Source organism: Mastomys coucha, unplaced genomic scaffold, assembly GCF_008632895.1.
Source record: "Mastomys coucha isolate ucsf_1 unplaced genomic scaffold, UCSF_Mcou_1 pScaffold2, whole genome shotgun sequence".
NCBI lineage: Eukaryota > Metazoa > Chordata > Mammalia > Rodentia > Muridae > Mastomys > Mastomys coucha.
In genome coordinates, this window is record NW_022196902.1 from 17,403,328 (window position 1) to 17,409,302 (window position 5,975).

A 5,975-nucleotide genomic window follows, 5' to 3' on the forward strand; every position below is an offset into this window, starting at 1 on the left:
CTCCCCTCCCCTCCTCTTTCCCTTTCCCCTCCCCTCTTCCTCCTTTCCCTTGGAGACTTCCCTGGCCTCCTTCCTTGGGCCCGTGAACTAGCCTGTCCAAGAACAGCTTCCCAACAAACCTGCCTTTATATATATATTTCAATCTGACTTGAATTGGCTCACTTCACCGGCAGAGAGATAATTTATCATTCTCTTGTATTTAAAAAAGATAGGCAGAAATCAGATCTGTGTACCAGAATACCCAGGAAATTATTGTTTCTAGGCTCTTTCCATAGGCAAAGTACGTACACACTCACACACCATTCCTTTTTCTGTATCTGTTCATCTGCAGACAATCCACACTGATCTTACAGTCTAACAGGACGTAAGTTTTTCTGTATCTGTTCATCTGCAGACAATCCACACCGATCTTACAGTCTAACAGGACGTAAGTTTTTCTGTATCTGTTCATCTGCAGACAAACCACACTGACCTTCCAGTCTAACAGGACGTAAATTTTTCTGTATCTGTTCATCTGCAGACAATCCACACTGACCTTACAGTCTAACAGGACGTAAGTGTGCCTTTCCTTACTTTAACTTCTTTTCTGGTCATCAGAAATCTGACTTTTATTTTTAATAATTTATTTGACATATGTATTTCTTCTTCTAATGTTTTAAGTCTTATGCTCATCTCTTCTTTTCCTGTATTTTTAATTAACTGTTTAAAAGCTCCTTTCAGGCCTCAGGGTAAAAAACACTTGTGGCACAAGCCTGACAACTGGTGTTTAGATTCCTAGAGTGCATAGAATCCAAATGCAGTAATTCACTTGTCTGTGATCTCAGAGTCCCCCTCCCTCTAGAAAATGGTAAGCTGAAAGAAAAAAATTTCCAGAGCTTGGCAGACAGCTAGTCTGACTTATGAAGCAGTGAATATGAGAGACACTGCCTCAAACACAGTGCAAAGTAAGCATTTAATTCAAAGATGTCCTTTAGCTTCCACTTTTGAGAAGTGGCATGTGCCCACTCTCTCACATGTATGAACACACACATAGATATAGGAAAATAATAGCAATAATTCAATAAAATCTCTTTTCACATGCTTTACTGCTTGAATGTGTTGTAAATATTTTTCTTTAAGCTTTTGGTTTTGATTTACAGTACTTAAAAATAGTTTTAACTCTGTAGGAGTGATTGTTATGTTGATACCTTGAAAAAACTTGTATGTTTGGCATTGGAGATCCAGCCCAATAGCTTCAAATATTGGTAAGTGGATTAGAGAGACTGTTTGCTCAGTAGGTAAGCATGTGCTCTACCACTGAGCTATAGCCATGTGGAGACATCACAGATCCAAGCATATGCTCAAACTCATCAAAATGCATATGTTAAATATGTGCATTTTATATATAATAGCATATTCATAAACTTCCATTTTTATTAATTTTAGCTATAAAATTGAACAAATTAAAAATTTTGAACTATTTAATATTTAATTCCTTAAAATAAGTATAGACTGTAAAAAGAGAAGGTGCCCACGTCCAAGGTTAAGTAGCAGGGTTATGGTTAAACGGCACTTGTGTCTCCATCGGGGTGTTCATTGAACGTGAATGCATTTTGGTGTCCCTGTGAGCCCAGTGTCTCCCTCCAGATAGGAGGAAGGGCCCTGTTCTAACTGGGGCAAACCTACTAAGAGAAAGCTTACTAACTGACACTAGTGTACACTAAAGGACAATCTGAACAATGAACTCAATCGAGAAGATGCTGCCTTATGTTCTTCAAATGAAGCAGCAGCTTATGGGCACACATTTTGAGTACAGCAGACACTACTGTCACAGCACGTGTGAGCGCAAACCTGACATCCCTTAACTAGGCAAAAAACTCTGCATAGATCTCTGCTATGGAAATGTAGATTCCTGGGGAGACATAGAAGCACATCTTCCGAATAGGAGGACTCCAGCTAATCCAGCCTGCCCAGTGAATGAGTCTTATGTGGGATCCTTACACAGCAGTGTGCTATCAGGACAGCACTCCAAAGACCCACTGTCCCTTGATTGGTTTTGTGTGTTCTTTTTCTGCACAGCAGCTGGGAGAAGTGGTTTGTGATCTCCTGCAGAGTCACTTGTTTCCAAGGGACCACATCTCTTCTGAGGAACAGAAGTTAATCATCTCAGTATCCATTTATACATATATATAGTTTTGTTTATATTCTTGCCTTGCCTATGAGTCATGGTGTCTTCTTGGTTATTGTGATGGCTTTTGCATTGAAATGGTAACAGACATGTCAAACCATGAAGGCCAGTTTCCTATATTCCACCCTGTTACATATCTCTTAAATAATCAAAATTTGTGTATACAGACTTTCTATTTACCTTCTAAGGTGTCTTATATGAGACCTTTGTGGCTATTCTCTCTCTCTCTCTCTCTCTCTCTCTCTCTCTCTCTCTCTTTCTCTCTCTCTCTCTTTCTGTGTGTGTGTGTGTGTGTGTGTGTGAGAGAGAGAGGGGGGGGGGCAAGCATTGAACTATTATACCATAGCAATATAGACTGCAGTAATACCCACTTACTTCTGAAATGACACAAGTGCTAGGTTTGACAGGCCTGGCACTGATTTTGAGGCAGTGTCTCAAGTTGTTGGAACATACACCTAAATGGTTTAGCAACCATTGTGTTTGTCTTGTCAGCAACATACATATATTAAGCAGTATTGAGTGTTAAAGCACAGTGCACACAGTAGATCCAGTCATTTGGTCTTTTAGCACTGCCTTAAAAATATCTATACAGTTGTCTTAGCTAGATCTTCATTGCTGTAAAAATACATCATGATCAAGGCAATTCTTATAAAGGACAACATTTAATTGAGGCTAGCTTACTGATTCTGAGGTTCAGTCCATTATCATCATGGCAGGAAGCATGGCAGTGTCCAGGCAGGCATGGTGCTGGAGGAGATGAGAGTTCTACATCTTGTTCTGAAGGCAAACAGAAGACTGGCTTCCAGGCAGCTAAGGGGAGGGTCTTAAAGCCCACACTCACAATGACACACTTCCTCCATCAATGCCATACCTCCTAATAGTGCCACTCCCTGGGCCAAGCATATTCAAACCATCACAATGGTCTTTTGGCTTAATAGAAATATATTTGTAGGTGTATTTGCACTAATATATCTAGGGGTCTCACTTGGGAACAGAATAAAATAAATGTGGATTCCCACTAAGATGAGCTGCTTGGAAATGATACTTATATGATAAAAGGTAACAGGGATTTGACTGTGTGTCTGGAAAACTTGAGCTGGCTTGTAGGCAGCCAAGAGGACATCTTCCAGTACAGTCACAAAGGGCACAAACACAATGAGTTCCTTGTGATCTACCTGCCATACAGGGAGACCGAAAGCCTTGTGTGAAAAATAAATATCTTGTTTGCCTATGCATTTCCCCATGCCTGTAACACCCCATTGTAGCTTTCAAGGGTAGCCACCCCATATTCCTCTGTATAGTGATGCCTGCTGATTTTTGCCTGTAGGCACAGTGGGGGCATAATGATACAAATATATAAGTTTACCCATCTACGTTAATCTGTCCCAAACAGTGGTATATATGGGATATATATATTTGTCTATAGCCATCACTTCTGACCTAGGGTACAATCAGGTGCCCGTAGTACGTCCTGAGATGTTGGAGTTGCGATGCAGGAGGAGTGACCTATGACCTGAGAAACAAGCAGGCATGGCACATGGGACATAAGATCAAGATCCTGTTCAGGTGGCAATTGTTTTAGAAGTGTGAGTTTTTCCCAGAGAGATGTAATAGTATGCCCTTCTTACAAATGAACATCACCCACAACCCAGAGAGTGAATCCATTAACTCCAGCTTGTTCCATGGGTGAATTTTACTCAGAGATTCTTAAAGAGTGGTAGGTAACTAGGCAGATTCCCATCATTCCTTGACTGTAGTTCTTTGTTTCATCTATTGGTGGCAGGTAAGAAAGGAGCATAGAGCAGACAGAGACTGACTAAAACTTAACCCTGCCAGGAAGGCCCCTTTCCAGTAATCATCCCCATGTCTGAGAGAAAGTGTTAAAGCCTTAGTGTTCCTTGTCCATCAGCTTGATGGACACTTTTGTTCACGTTCATGCTTTGGCTGTGGGCCAGCATGGCTGATGTCATGCTGACTGGTGATCATGTCAAGTTTATCAAGTTTAGATCACTATTTCCACACCTTCTAAACTTCTAACAGCCAGATTTTTTTTTTTGCTACCAATTGTTTAATTGCTAATAAAGATAGAAAAATAGCCTGGTAGTGGTGGTACACACCTTTAATCCCAGCACTTGGGAGGCAGAGGCAGGTAGATTTCTGAGTTTGAGGCCAGCCTGGTCTACAAAGAGAGTTCCAGGACAGTCAGGGCTATACAGAGAAACTCTGTCTCAAAACAAAACAAAACAAAACAAAAATCCAAAAAAAGACAGAAAAATATAAATGTTAAATGAGAAATGTATGTATTAAATATTTATTGATTAATGTACTTATTGATGATCATTATATTTAGTCTTATGGCTTAGAATTTTCAAAGTAGCTTACTGACCATCAGTTTTTGGTTTTTTTGTTTTTTGTTTTTTCGAGACAGGGTTTCTCTGTGTAGCCCTGGCTGTCCTGGAACTCAGAAATCTGCCTGCCTCTGCCTCCCAAGTGCTGGGATTAAAGGTGTGTGCCACTATCGCACGGTGATCATCAGTTTTTGTTTTAGCTATTCATAGCCTATCATAAATGTCATGTATTTATATGAAAAGTTGTAATAGTAACTTTTAGTCTCCTGTAGTAACTGTCATCTCCGAAGCTCACCGCCTCGGTCTGCTAACCTGGATCTACGCCTGGAAGTTTCTAGCCTCCAGACAGTCTTATCTAGGCCTAGTATGTTTTCAGCCTCTGAGACTTACTGCTGAATAAGCTCACTCTTTCTAGTTCTCTCTGAACTCTGCTTGCTGGTTCAACTCTGCTGTTCTGGCTCAAACTCCCCTCTAAGATGATTGATTCAGACTTCTCTCTTGACCTCTGACTGAATTGCTCTGCTTGGCCTCATACTAACTTTGTCAACCTGTTTTAATCTGCTGGCTCTTTCTCATTCTCTGGCTTGTTCTCTTTCTGCAACCTATCTCTCTATAACTGTCTCAGTAAAACTACCTCCTCTTTTTTCTCCTCTTCCTCCTCCTCCTCCTCTTCCTTCTTCTCTTCCTCCTGATGCTGCTGCCCAACTGTTCTCTCTTAAGTAGCCTCTCTTTCCTCTCTGTTCTCTCAAGAGTTGAACCTATCCTATTCTGTCAAATCTTTCTCTGATTCATCACTTTGCCTCTCAGTTGGACATCAGTTACACACACCAGTTGTTCCTTCTACAAACTAACTTTACCTTCATTGTTTGAGATTAAAGGTGTATGCTAAGCACATGTTTGTATTCCAGTCAGAGGGATTAAAGGGGTGTGCTAAGGGGCTGAGCCACACCACAATGAGAAACAGGGCTTTTTAGTAAAAAACACAGTCTTGGGATTCACAGTGTGACCCAATAACCTGCAACAAAAAGTTACTGTAATAATCATCTAGTCCTTGTTAGTTTAGATTGTTAGTCTTTCAGTTGCTCAGGAAAAGTTTGTTGGGGAAATGGGAATGTAAAACATTGCTTCCAGTCAGACTTGGATATAATTCTAGCCATGTCAAGGGCTGATTGTGATATGTATCAACGTTAAACAACTTACAATTAATTAACATTCATTCATTCATAAGTAATATCATTGTTTGTTCAAGTAGCCCTGTACTTTAGCAGAGTGACAGACGTCAGTGTTCTGCTGGGGAGACAGGAAAAAAGCTAAAAGATGCTTAAAATAGCTTATGCCATGTGGCATCTCCCAGCAAACTCTTGAAAACAGCACCCTTGTATCAGGCATCTGGACTCGGGTTCAACAGGTCCAACTTTTCTCGTAGAACAAAAACAAGTCTGAAAATCTCCACGACACTG